This window comes from Nerophis ophidion, linkage group LG04 (genome assembly GCF_033978795.1).
Source record: "Nerophis ophidion isolate RoL-2023_Sa linkage group LG04, RoL_Noph_v1.0, whole genome shotgun sequence".
Taxonomy (NCBI): Eukaryota; Metazoa; Chordata; class Actinopteri; order Syngnathiformes; family Syngnathidae; genus Nerophis; species Nerophis ophidion.
The window spans coordinates 59954890-59970057 of record NC_084614.1 but is presented as its reverse complement, the minus strand read 5'-3'; the positions used below and the strand labels follow the sequence as shown (position 1 = coordinate 59970057).

The window sequence follows — 15168 nt, the reverse complement described above, 5'->3', positions numbered from 1 at the left end:
AGTATCAAAATACATTTTTGGTACCGATACAGGTACCAAAATATTTGAATCGGGACAACCCTAATTCTATTCTATGTACAATATTATGTACATACTATCATTCTTGTATATCTCAATGGGCAAAATCTGGGATCTTAGGTACTGAATTTTACCTTCATGGGTACGCATACCCCCATTTGAGAACCATTGTTCTATCACACATTACAATTACAGTTTTGCTATTTCCTTTCATTTCCTGTCCAGCGCTCCAATTTTATTGGTCATATTTCCTGTTACCCTCCTTTTTGTTACTACCTCTCCTGAGTGATGGCTCCCCCACCTGTCCTTGATTGGAAATTAGGACACACCTGTTCCAGCCCACCAGTCACGATGCTTTTTATGCCAGTCCTGTCCTCTGGATGGGGTTGAATCATTGTGCCTTTTGCTTTGTCTTGCACCTAAACCTGCATAGCTTTCCTACAGCAGACCTGGGAAAATTAAGGCCCGTTAAGGTTTTCAATCTGGGTCGCCGGACGTTCCTAAATATTTTTTTTTTAGATCTTTAAAATGGAAACTGTAGCTGCCATTATGATGTGCAGTGATGTTTTCAAATGACCATAAGTCTTGAACTATACAAATTAGTTCAATGGTTGGAAACTTCACTTTTACATGATATACCATTTACTATGGCAATTTAATTAGTTACTATGGTAATCCAATTAGTTACTATGGTAATCTAAGCTCAAACGAGGCACCAAGCAGTGTGGGTGGGGAACATTTCCACAGAGTGTTTCCAGAGCGGCCAACCTGAAATGCGGAAGGAGATTTTTACAACGTAGCTTTAAAGCTTAGTGATGTATCCGATGAATCAGATTGTAGGTGGGTTTTTTTTCACTCTTCGCATTCATATTTTGCTGTATTTGTTGCATTTTTGTCACGTTTTGCTTGATTGTAAAAATAGATAGATAGATAGATAGATAGATAGATAGATAGATAGATAGATAGATAGATAGATAGATAGATAGATAGATGGATGGATGGATGGATGATGGATGGATGGATGGATGGAAGGATGAATAGATAGATAGATAGATAGATAGATAGATAGATAGATGGATAGATGGATAGATAGATAGATAGATAGATAGATGGATAGATAGTACTTTATTTATTCCTTCAGGAGAGTTCCTTCAGGAAAATTAATATGTCGATCGAGAGGGGGTGTGACATTCAAATGGTGTCAATATTCAGTGTTTTATTGTTCATAGTTAATATTGTAAATCCCACATTCTTTATTTTCATGTACATTCTGGGTGTCTCATTTAGGAAAAAAAAATCAAATTGCATTCCGTTTTTGAAGGCGCGTTTAGCATTCAATCAGACATTATTGTGAGGTGTCAAACTCATTTTAGACCGGGGGCCACGTGGAGAAAAATCAACCTCCATGTGGGCCGGACTGGTAAAATCACGGCACGACAACTTAAAAATAAAGACAACTTCAGATCTTTGTTTAAAAATACAAGAAACACTTTCTGAAAATGTACAAATCATAAAGTTTTTGTTGTTTTTTACACTTACATTTTGCGGTTAATAGTGTTCTGTCTTTATTTGTTGTTATTTATACTCTCTGAATAAATTATGTGATAATGTTCATCGGCCAACTCCATCCATCCATCCATCTATGTTCTACCCCTTGTCCCTTTCAAGGTCACGGGGGGTGCTGGAGCCTATCTTAACTGTATTTAAATCCATCCATCCATTATCTAATTTTAATTTAATTCAAGTACCCCCTAATCAGAGCAAAGCATTTTTGGTTGAAAAAAAGAGGTAAAGAAGTAAAATACAGCACTATGTCATCAGTTTCTGATTTATTAAATTGTATATCAGTGCAAAATATTGCTAATTTGTAGTGGTCTTTCTTGAACTATTTAAAAAAAAAGATATAAAAACAGCTAAAAAACTTGTTGAAAAACAAACAAGTAATTCAATTATAAATAAAGATTTCTACACATAGAAGTAATCATCAACTTAAAGTGCCCTCTTTGGGGATTGTAATAGAGATCCATCCGGATTCAACTTCATTCTAAACATTTCTTCACAAAAAAATACATCTTTAACATCAATATTAATGGAACATGTCCACAAAAAAATCTAGCTGTCAACACTGAATATTGCATTGTTTTATTTATTTTCACAGTTTGTGAACTTAGATTCATATTTTGTTGAAGTGTTATCCAATAAATATATTTATTAAGTATTTATGACTGACTGCTATTTTTTAGAATGTTTTTGATAAATCTCACTTAACCCTTGGCATACCTTCACGTAGCGTACCATCTATAAGAGAACTAGTGCTCTACAACTCGTCATTGCGCACATAACAAAACTAAAGTGACAACTCTAAATCATGTTGTGTGAGACTTTTGCAGAGCAACATTTGTGGCTGCAAGATGTATTTACTCAACAGCCATACAGGTCACACTGAGGGTGGCCGTATAACCGACTTTAACACTGTTACACATATGCGCCACACTTTGAACCCACACCAAACAAGAATGAAAAACACATTTCGTGAGAACATCCGCACCCTAACACAACTTAAACACAAGAGAACAAATACCCAGAACACCCTGCAGCCCAAATCCTCCTGGGCTACAATATACACAACCTCATCCGACGCAAGTAGGGAGGGTGGGGGCATGGGGGGTTGGTGGTAGCGTGAATGTGTGTATTGTAGCCCGTAAGAGTCAGGGCTGCATGGGGTTCTGGGTATTTGTTCTGTTGAGTTTATGTTGTATTACAGTGCGGATGTTCTCCTGACATGTATTGTCATTCTTGTTTGGTGTGGGTTCACAGTCAGGCACATATTTGTAACAGTGTTAAAGTTTTTTTTTACGGCCACCCTCAGTGTGACTTGTGTAGCTGTTGACCAAATATGTCTTGCACCACCACACATGTGTACTCCTCAGCCAAATGTGACAATCAAATAGGTTTGCACGCTGTCTGAACAGGATTCAGAGGACGTTAAGAACAGTGCCATTGCTGCACCCCCTGAGTTTTGTTGATTGGGTAAAAATAGGTAGGGGGTACCAGAGAATGGATACCCTGATATTAAGGAGACTTCCGTGAAAATTGGGAACGTCGGGAAGTATGACGCTGTCAAGTTCCATTCATATTAAACCCGCGGGCCGCGCACACATTAAATTGTCATATCAAAGTGCGGGCCGCAAAATAACGTCTCGTGGGCCGCATGTTTGAGACCCCTGACTTAGGACTTTCATATTGTGAGGCACATGCACTAAGCCTTCAACCACCGTGCTGCCCTGCATTCAACTCATTGGTGTTGATTTTCAGTCTATCAAGATAAATTACAGTAATATTTATGTTGTTTGATCAGTTTCCTCGACTGATGTACTAACATCACGTGGTTTATTTTTTACATATGTGGCATCATCTACAAAGATACAAATAATTGCTATTGCGACATCCAGTGGACACATTTAGAACTTCCATTCAAAAATTTCAGGTACATTTTTATACTTAGCAAACTCATCCCGTGGGCCGGTTAAACCTGTTTGTGGGCTAGATCCGGCCCTCGGGCCGTATGTTTGTCACCCCTGCTTTACATAATTTCCTGGAAGGAAAAGGGATTTTAATGACAACAATTGAGACTGAAGTTTTCAATTTAATTTTAAGACCTGCATTGGTGCTTCGGACAGCCCGGGTGAACTGACGACCTTTCGGCAATCTGTCGTCTTTAGTGACGTAAGTGCATCGGGTCACATGAGCAGATGCTTCAAACGTGCACGTGCAGCTTTGCCATGCAAACAGACTCTCTCTATCAACCTAGAGGCGCAGTCCCCCCAACCCCCTTCAGTCTTATCTAAGCAGGACCAGGGTGTACCGGACAGTTCCCTATGGGGCTGGGAAGGCCTGTGTTTGATATCCTACGGGGTAAAAGTGTGCTCCATTTGAGCATGACTGCATGCACGCATTGCAGGCAGCGACACCCGGGAGGCTGCAACAACTCCCCGGGGGCCACATGGCGACAAGGAAAAATGAGAGTTGATCCTTCCTGGTATCTTTCTTGCCGCCTGCCTGTAATTGAAAGATCATTACAGCCAAGTTAACGCATCAGCCCCTCACTTGACAAAAAGGGGGCAGCATTTAGCGATTTTGATTTATGGGCATAGATGGGGAAGAGCTTCTTTTTTTTTTTTTCTGTCCTCAAGCTTGGCACTGATGGGTAATAACAAGGCAACACCCCCCCCCCCCCCCCCCCCCGCCCCCCCCACACACACACACACACACACACACACACACTAGCCATCTACCAGTGCATCAAGCAGCTGGAGCCCCTCACGGAAAGGAAGTGTGTTCAGCAAATTTGTTTCCTCCCCGTCCCATTCTGAATGGCGCTATTCATGAAAGTAGCCTGCAGTCAGGCGGCGGCAGCAGCAGCACCATTTACACACTTGTGCACCTTTATGCCTGCAAACACACATCTTTATATCCACCTGCACAAACAGACGGGGCTCTTCTGGTCCAGCTCATCCCCGTAGGAGAGCTTGTGCGAATAAATAACAAAACCATAAGAAGAGGGTCTGTTGCATGCATCTGTGTGTCTGCTTTTCACTGCATGGATACTTTAAACAAGACTCTAATCAGTCAATTTGTTGCATAGAAATTTTAACTGAATCAAATGTATCTGAACCAGGGTCAAACTATTACTAAACTATCATGAAGCAGGTATTAATAACCATACAAACAAAGTTCAAGGTAACATTTAAACGGTGTTTAACACAACTAAATCAAACTAAAGTAAAGTAAAAACCACAGACACAACATTTTATTGACCATAAAACCCACATTTCCCTTTCAAATTGTAAAAATGACAAATCATCTATATTTAGGGTCTAGCAATTCATAGAGGAGAACCAACAGGTTCCAAGCCACATCTTCGCGAGCCTGTCTGAGCTTTTCTCCCAGTCACTCACATACACCAGCGACCAGAGGTGACATGTATTAAGAGTGGTGTGGATTATTGTTATCATTTATTATCAATAGTGCTATTTATATTGCTCCATTTGGGGTTTGATAATGATCGATATCATTTCTGTATTATTATTTATTTCACTAACTGCTTCTTTTCTATTACTTTTACTATCATATTTGTACATAACCTATTTGCTGATGTTGATCTGTTGTTGTTATTGTTGTGTTTGCTGTTGTTGTTCTTGTCTCTCTGTCTTATCCCCCTCTTGTCCCCACAATTTCCCCCTCTGTCTTCTTTTTTTCTCTCTTTCTATCCCATTCTGCTCCAGCCCGGCTGCACCACATAATAATATTTAAATCCATTTATCGACGTAAAATAAAAAAAAAGGCAACATTAGACATTACTCACACTTATCTTTTGTAAAGTAAATTTGTACAGCAGATATGGGCATCTAAATCAACAATATAATTTGCCTGAGTAGCTGGACAGGACAAACAATATTAATAAATAAATACAAATAAGAGCTGTGTGGATTTCCAACTAAAAATTGACGTACGTTCAAATCCAGACAACACAGACCAAAAAAAAAATAATTCCGATGTTTACAAATCCAAGTGCATTTCTTTGTAAGGTCGCTATTGTGATAGCCAAATTACTTTTACTCATTTAAATAGATAATGTTCTTTGAACTGGGTACCAAAAGTTGTTTATTGGGCTCAGGAATGTGACACTTAGCAGGAGACCTCTAATCTGATCAAGTTCTGTCTCCTGTTTCTTTGATGTGACATGTGGACTCTAGTTGACCGGGCATATGTGTCATCTATCCTTGACCCCCCTCTGGGCTAAATTGCTCCCCTTTTCTGAGTGCCCCCCCTCTGTGCAAACGACACCCTCTCCCCTTCACAGGACTTTGGGTATTCATTCCACTGGTGTACTGCATGTAAATGAGCATGGAGGGCGGGACTTCTGAGAATGTATGATTGTCATGACATATTCTAAAGGAGTTAGAACAAGCTGGAACGAACGGATGTGTCGTTCTGGTTTGGTCTCGCTTTGCAAAGCTTGTTATTATTATTTTGTTGTTACTTTAATAAATCATTTTAAAGCTATTTGTCACTAAAGGATCATCTTTAAGAAATTTCCACGACACTATCAACCTGGAAATGACCCCAAACATCCACTCATTAATACGTAAATTATATTGAACTTGGCCATATGCCTGAGATCTGCACACTCTGCCCAATCACAATTCAGTAGGAGTGTCTCCTTGCTCATGTTTCCAGCACAGGACAGAGAGATTGTGGGCCTAGCTGCCATTGCTCTTAGAAGTGAAAACAGGCTGAAATAAAAAAATAAAAAAAAAGATGGTCAGGAAGAAGGTGAAGAAGTTAAAGTTAGGTTAAAGGCCTACTAAAACCCACTACTACCCACCATGCAGTCTGATAGTTTATATATCAATGATGAAATATTAACATTGCAACACATGCCAATACGGCCTTTTTAGTTTACTAAATTGCAATTTTAAATTTCCCGGGAGTTTTTTCTTGAAAGTGTCGCGTAATGATGACGTGTACGCTTGACGTCAGGGGCTGTTAGGAACACACACACACAGCTAAAAGTTGTCTGCTTTAACGTAATAATTTCACAGTATTTTGGAGATCTGTGTTGCTGAATCTTTTGCAATTTGTTCAATTAATATTGGAGGAGTCAAAGTAGAAAGACGGAGTTGGGAAACTTTAGCCTTTAGCCACACAAACACACGGTGATTCCTTGTTTGAAATTCACGGAGGTGAAACTTTACTATGGATCACAGCGAACATGGATCCCGACCGAATGTCAACCAGCAGGTTTCGGTGAGAAAACTGTGGTTAAAAAGCTGCCGTCGACTTCCCTGAGACACTGCGCGTCAACACCCGGCCGTGGACGTACACTTCCGACTATCAGGTACTGTTAAACTCACTAAAACACTAGCAACACAATAGAAAGATAAGGGATTTCCCAGAATTATCCTAGTAAATGTCTTTAAAAACATATGAATCCGTCTCAATGCAATCGCGTTTTTTTTTTTTTTTCCAGTCCGTCGCTATCAATATCCTCAAACACAAATCTTTCATCCTCGCTCAAATTAATGGGGAAATTGTCGTTATCTCGGTCCGAATAGCTGTTTTTGTTGGAGGCTCCCATTAAAATCAATGTGAATATGTGAGGAGCCATCAACATGTGACGTCATCGTCTGCGACTTCCGGTAGAGGCAGGGCTTTTCTGTTAGCACCGAAAGTTGCAAACTTTATCGTGGATGTTCTCGACTAAATCCTTTCAGCAAAAATATGGCAATATCGCGAAATGATCATGTATGACACATAGAATGGACCTGCTATTCCCGTTTAAATAAGAACATCTCATTTCAGTAGGCCTTTAAAGTTCCAATGATTGCCACACACACACTAGGTGTGGTGAAATTTTTCCTTTGCATTTGACCCATCCCCGTGTTTACCCCCTGGAAGCAGTGAGCAGAGAGCAGCAGCCTGCGCCGCGCTCGGGAATCATTTGATGATCTATCCCCCAATTCCAACCATTGATGCTGAATGCAAAGCAAGGAGTTAATGGGTCCCATTTTTTGTAGTCTTGGCTATGACACGGCTCGGGTCTTGAACTCACGACCTCCCAGTCTTAGGGTGGACACTCTAACCACTAACCCACTGAGCAGATGGATGTGCGTGGCCAAAACAGACGAGCGGACCGGAGATAAAGGAGTGCTCACCCCGTTTCAAAAGATAGTCGCTGGAACGACACGTAAAACTTTATAAGGGGTGGGTGACTCTGATTACTCCCAATATAAATATCATTGTGTAATTTACAACAAAATGTGACAGTTTCATGTGAAAATTATGTAATATTTGATTTTCAATATCTTTAATTTAAACACACCGCTGCTATCAAAAATATACAAAGTACTTTGACTTCTGTTTGAGTACTCAATATACAAAGGTTGTATTATTATAACCCAGGAGAGCTTCTTGCGGGTCATTCCAACAACTGACCAAGTACATCTGCTGGAGTCACAGGAACACATTGTGAAATATAATGTTCGCCTTGATAATGTCACCCCTGTTTTGTTTTGGTCAGGTTATGTTTAGTTTTTTGGACATTTAGTTCTGTTTTTGCACTTCCTGGATGCCAACTCATTAGTTTTCACCTGTCATGTCACGCCCCTGTCCTCAGTTTCACACCTGCTTGTAATTATCATTATTTAAACCGGTAGTTGCCAAGTGTTCGGTCTGGCATCTTCCCATCTACCCATGCTGCACATATCTTCAGATCCCGTATTTTCCGCTTCATGCCTTGCTATTCAGTTTTGTCCACGCCAAAGTAAGTTTTTGTTATTTAAAGCCACAGAGCAAGTTTGTTTTTGTTTCATGTTTATAGTCATGCCATTGTGCTAGTTTTATTTATAGTTCATTATTATTCATGCCATCGAGCAAGTGTTTTTGTTTCATGTTTGTAGTTTGCAGCATTTATGCTAGTCTTTTGTTTCACAGCCTAGTGTTTGTACTTCCGCCCTTGTGCGTGCCTTTTTGTTTGTCTTATTTGTTAAAGTGTTAAATAAAAAAGATGTACTCACAGTCACGTCTCGCCCGTGCCAAATTCCCTTTGCGTCGGAGAAACAACCTTAATCCAAATCCTAAATTGACAGATAAATTAATAGAGGTCCTCACAAATATTAATATAAATACAAAGCATTGGCAAAAAAAATACATATTTTGTGTCTCTGCCTCAATCTTTTCTACATTGTTGAAATCAAATGTTGGCCAAGCCCAAACTATCAACTCTGCGTATCGCCAAAGTATCCACAGCCTGTAGAAATGTGCGTACGTGAAGCACGATGTTGGCGTGAGACAGCGCCATTTCCACGTCACGTTCACTCTTGATATATCTCAACTTTGTCGTGAAAAATTGTGTAGGGCAGGTTTTTGTGTGTAAGCAAGCTTAATACATGAGGACCCTGGTATTTCTTTATTGACATATTGAAAAATGTTTTAGTCTTTGAAAGAAATTTTCCCAAATACAAGTTTTGGAAAAAGAGGGGTTGTCTTACATTCAGTTCAATACGGTAATATAACCTTGTGATGTTTGACTAGTAGCTGTCCTATATATTGCAATCCAGTTTTATGGTTATCATCTCTCCTATGCTCTTTGCTATTGTTGACACATTGTGTATGTCGAAGAAAAAAAATTGAGAAATGGTAATGCGCTCACAAAAATACAGTTGTACTGTATATTTGGGAGACAAAAAAAAAATTACATTTCCTATTTTTTTGGCAAAAAAAATATTTAATCTTAGAATACAATGGTATATTTTAAAGAAAAAATACATAACACGTTATGATATTCTAACAATTAAATTAAATGTGGCGGAAAAAAGCTAAAAAGTCTTATTGGACCAAAGGTGTCAAAGTCATGGCCCGTGGTCCGAATCTGAATGATTTATTTATGGCCCCCAAGATTATATTTGATTAGTATTAGAACCGGACCGCAGGCCACAGCCGCCTGCTGCTGTTTTGCACCCGCCAATACTCCATCAGTGTTGGTGATAGGAATTTTCAAAATCAAGTCATCAAGTCATAAAAATGGGGTCCCACAGTAAATGTTTGGTGTCCCACTTTTTTGTAAGTGTTTTGAAAACAAATGATAACTTTACGCATTATTCTGATATACCTCACATTCTATATTGTGTTTTGGAAAAAGAATGTCATAAACATTACTTAATTCATTTATAAACATAACACAAAAGAAAACACATTTTTATGCATCTATAAATGCATTCAGTTATAAATATTCATTCACTTTCTTCTTTCCTTCATGGATCTAAACTTTACCGGTGCCGGTATTTTTTTTCTATATTTTGATTGTAATATTTTCAGAATATCTTAGTTCTATTTTTGGCCAAAGTAAGACAAAGAAAAACAATCTGACGTTGTCTTTCCATCCATCCATCCGTTTCCTACCGCTTATTCCAGGGGTCGGGAACCTTTTTGGCTGAGAGAGCAATGAAAGCCAAATATTTTAAAATGTATTTCCGTGAAAGCCATATCATATTTTTAACACTGAATACAACTAAATGCGTGCATTTTTTAAGTAAGACCAACATTTTTAGAGTATAATAAGTCACTAATTATTTTTAATAACATTGTTATTTCTTGAATAGGTGCGTTAGAAAACGGATGGATGGATTAAGATGCATGAGAATGTTTTATATTTTGAACGTTATTTTTAACATCGTGATTATCAGCGGAAATATTCATTACTCATCGTGTTAAGCAATGTCAGCTAAGAATTATCTGAGAGCCAGATGCAGTCATCAAAAGAGCCACATCTGGTTCTAGAGCTATAGGTTCCCTACCCCTGACTTATTCCCTATCTCAGCTAAAATCGGGAGGAAGGCGGATTGCACCCTGGACAAGTCACCACCTCATCGCAGGGCCAACACAGATAGACAGACAACATTCACACTCACAGTAACACACTAGGGCCAATTTAGTGTTGCCAATCAAACTATCCCCATTTATGTTTCAGTTTTAATACCTTGATTTTAATGGTCCGTTTGCACAGATTTTCGTCCCTGCGGCCCCTGAGCTAAAATGAGTTTGACACCCCGTTATTAGACTTGCGAGAAAAAAAAAAAAAAAAAAAAAGTTTCTACAAGCAGAGTAATATTACTACAAGAGTAATGCCATACATGAAAAGTGTTAATTTTTCTTTAGAAAAAAGTCCCAATGTTACAAAAATAAACTGTACATTTTTCATTTAAAAATACTCTAAATGTTATAGACATAAAATTAATATGTATGATAGCATAAAATCCAGTTCTTTCAACATTTAAGTTTTTTATTCTTCAGAAAAATATATCTGTTCATGTTTTTGTAAAATGAAGAACTAGTAATATTAGATACAAATAAGGTTGTACAGATTTTTTTGGAGCTAATATAAACCAGTCCCTATGTGCTTTGCTCCTTACTGTAATACTGATTAGCACTATCTGATAATTAGCGTGGATAACTCCTCAACAGCGTTGATTACAAATGAGATATTTTCTATAGTAAATCCTTCATTTGTGTCTTGTTTTGATCTTAATTTACTTCTCAAAATGTGTTATGATTAATGCTGCAGTTGTTTATTCAGCTCAGCACACATACTTTTTCACAGGCTCTTTGGTATGCTGCCAAACAAGCTACTGTACATCCAAAAAAAAAAAGTGTTCAATATTTATTCCATGTCAAACACCCTCAACATTTGCAGTAGAGATAATTTAACCGCCATCGATCACCTTGTCAAACCGGCATGTATAAACTCCCGCTTTGGACTGCCAGGTCCGCTCAGCGCCTGTTCTTCGGGGTACTTGCAGCTATCACCTCTGGGCCGCCGAGCCTTTTATCAACTTTTCCATCCTTTTGGGTGCATTTTTTCCATATACCAGTATTGACTGGATGCACACATACATGAAGTACATAAAAAAAACACTTGATTGACTTTTAAAATTCTATTTTTGTCAGGATCTGCTGCCTCGCTCATCGTTCCGGTCGATGCAAGGCAGCACATGTCGAAAGCTTTTCTATTTCCCAGCCCGTATTGTATGTATTGATGCATGTATGGACCAACCAGGCATCAGAAACTCACACTTGACTGCCTACGAAGATGTATCATGAACTAAACTAAACATAGAACACATTATGGCTTTAAAAACACATTTCCTGAGCTATAACAACGCTAAAAAGTGATGGTGTATGACATTTTATACGGCCCCTTGTTTGAAATTGTTTTTCTTTTGTTTTATTATTACCTGTGAAAGATAAAAATATAAACAATGATTTCTTTTTTTTAAATGTTCAAATTAAATCATTGTACAGTTCAGTCTTTTTACATCAATCTTTTTCAAACTAATATATACTGACAAACACGAGTGTGCACTTTAATGTTTCTGAGGGAAAAAGACACATATTTTACAAAGAAAAATATTTTATAAATTAGATAAAAATGTGTGCATTTTTGAAAACCAAAAAAAAAAAACCTCATAAGAGTAAAAAATTCCAGAATATTGTTTTGGTAAAACTTTAGTATGGGGAACATATTCTAAGTAACACATACTTAATTAAGAGTTATTTGGACACTAGGGCAAGGGTCGGCAACCCAAAATGTTGAAATAGCCATATTGGACCAAAAATACAAAAACAAATCTGTCTGGAGCTGCAAAAAATTAAAAGCCATAATACATACAGATAGTGTCATGAGATATAAATTGAATTATGAGGACTTAAAGGAAACTAAATGAGCTCAAATATAGCTACAAATGAGGCATAGTAATGCAATATGTACATATAGCTAGTCTAAATAGCATGTTAGCATCGATTAGCTTGCAGTCATGCAGTGACCAAATATGTCTGATTAGTACTCCACATAAGTCAATAAAATCAACAAAACTCATCTTTATGTACGCATGTACAACATTATAAGTTTGGTGGACAAAATCAGACAGAAAAAGAAGTGGCATAAATCTCGTCGGAGAAATTTATGCATGTAAACAAACTAGGGTGAGTTCAAGGACCGCCAAGATTAGTAGGACAAAACGTTGCTCGCCAAATACTCGAATCAGTGAAGCATGTTTAATATAAACAGTGCGCTTTATAGCAATTAGGGAGGTTTGTGTCATGTTTGTCCTCCTACAGAAACCAAATTAAAACAAAAAATATATTTTTTCCCCTCATTTCTACATTTCATATATTTTTGAAAAAGCTCCAGAGAGCCACTAGGGCGGCGCTAAAGAGCCGCATGCGGCTCCAGAGCCGCGGGTTGCCGACCCCTGCACTAGGGGAACATATTCTAAGTAACAAAGATTTCATTTAGAGGTATTTGGTTAGGGTTAGGGTTAGTGTTAGGGTTAGGGTTGTTGTATAATAAGGCCATGCAGAAAAAGGCATTAATAAGTACCTAATAAAGACTCATTAAGAGCCAATATGATACTAATTTGCATGTTAATAAGCAACTAATTAATGGTGAATACCCGAAAGGGACAAGCGGTGGAAAATGGATGGTTGGATATTACCTATACTTAAGTGTTACCATTGTTGTTTTTTTGGGGGGTGCGGGGGGGGGGGGGGGTGAAATCTCGCAAAAATAGGAGATTATGAATTTTTAACAAGACATGTTTTATGCCGTCTTTTTCCTATCCATACAGCTCGTCTGTGTTGCACCAGCCTCTGAGTTTTACAGATTTTTTATTTTTTTATTTCACAAAACATTTTGGAAAATATAACCATTGCCCTGCCTCAGAATCTGAAAAAAAAAAAATACAATTTGGTTGTATTACGTCATCCTCCACAAACCAGGAAGCAGCCCTGTATAAACATTCTATTTTTTTAGAAAAAAAGTTGTGAATTTTTGAGAATAAAAAGCTGTAATCTTACAAAAATACTTTTCAATATTTTTTCTGAAAAAATATGTATATTTTAGAGGAAAACAAATCCAAATCCTACAAAAATAAAGTTTTTTTTCACATTTAAAAAAAAAAAAGGGAATGAAGACAGCGTTTCAAGAATAAATGTGTATATTTTCAGGGGGGGGGTGTATAATTTGAAGAAAAAAGCCATAATCTTTACACAACACAGTTTTATAATATTCAAAAATTGTTTTATTATATTTAAAAAAAATGTTTTTGAGGAAAAAAGTCAAAATCATGCAAGAAGCATTTTGTATATTTTCAAGAAAAATGTTGTATCGTTTCAAGAACAATACAAATACACATTCTTACAACAATAATGTTGTACATTTTGGAGACAATTTATAATTTAAAGGAAATTGTTATACTTTTTTTTTTTTAGAAATAAGTGTAACATTGCAAAAATAAATGTGTACATAAAAGTTACATGATTTAGAGAAAATACTGATGATTTTTTAAAGTAGAAATTAATCCGGCAGGAACCAATTTGCAAATGTTTGACCTATCTTAAAGGACATTTTGAATATATTTTTTCAGACAAAATAAATAATCCTGCAAGAATAAATTTGTATATTTTGGAGAAAAAAGTTTAATATATATATTTTTTTAATACTATATCTTTTATAATTGTTTGTACAAAAATATTTTTCTTCTTTTAGAATAATACAATCGTCAACATTCGACCAAAAAATTGTATATTCTCCTAAAAATCAGGCGTAATGTTATAACCATAACATTTTATATTCTATATTTTGAAGAAAAAAAGTATATTTTTTTGGAAAAAAAAGTCACTTTGTTGAAAGATAAAATTGTATACCATATTTTCCAGACTGTAGAGCGCACCGGGATATAAGACGCACACACTATATTTTTAAAGAAATAAATATTTTTGTATATATTATCGGTACAGGACTTTAAGCCGCAAATATATACGTTGAGAAATTAGTTATTTACACAGAAAGATTTTGTAAATGTTTATTTATGCTTTAATTGTTTTCAAACGGTGCCTGTAACACGGCAGTAAAACTACTGATCAAACAAAACAGATGTCATCATCATGGACCGACCAGCTGCGGAAGCTCGCTCTCCAATCAGCTAAACAGATGTAATAACTCCACAGTGACTTCTTGGTGAGTTTACTGAGGAATTTTTGAAACTGAAAGAAAACGAAAAAAATGCTGTTGTAAGGTAATAATACTAACACAGACACTCGTGAACGTGCTAGATTATTAACTAATGCTAACGATGCTAGTTTTATTATATCATGATAGCACGTACAAATATGCATGAAAACACTCCTACAGATATCACACAGAACGGTTTAGTAAGTATGAATTGTTTTAGTTAAAATGTGAAACTCACAATAAGGGATGAAGGAAAAATCCTTTTGAGCAGAAAACGCTATGGACAGTTTTACTTTCGGTTCAAAGCATTAAAAACAGGAAGTGCATTTTTAACCAGCGACACCTGCAGTGAGTGAACTCTTCAAAAAGATGGTACCTTAACACAAACAATATTTTTCAACGTATTATCTTGGGTTTAATGAATACTATTTGTTGAACACAAAACATTTTGGTCGTTAGCAAAGAAAAATCCATAAATTTGACGAACCGCTGTGGTTTGTGCAACCCTTTGAGACACTAGTGATTTAGGGCTGTATAAATAATCATTGATTGATTGATTGATAAGCTGTAGGGTTCAA

General features: G+C 37.0%; 1 protein-coding gene across 1 annotated transcript in view; it reads right to left on the bottom strand.

Moving 5' to 3' along the window:
- gabra6b (gamma-aminobutyric acid type A receptor subunit alpha6b) overlaps positions 1-15168 on the bottom strand; it is a 71657-nt gene that overhangs the window by 9748 nt on the left and 46741 nt on the right. The window lies entirely within an intron of this gene.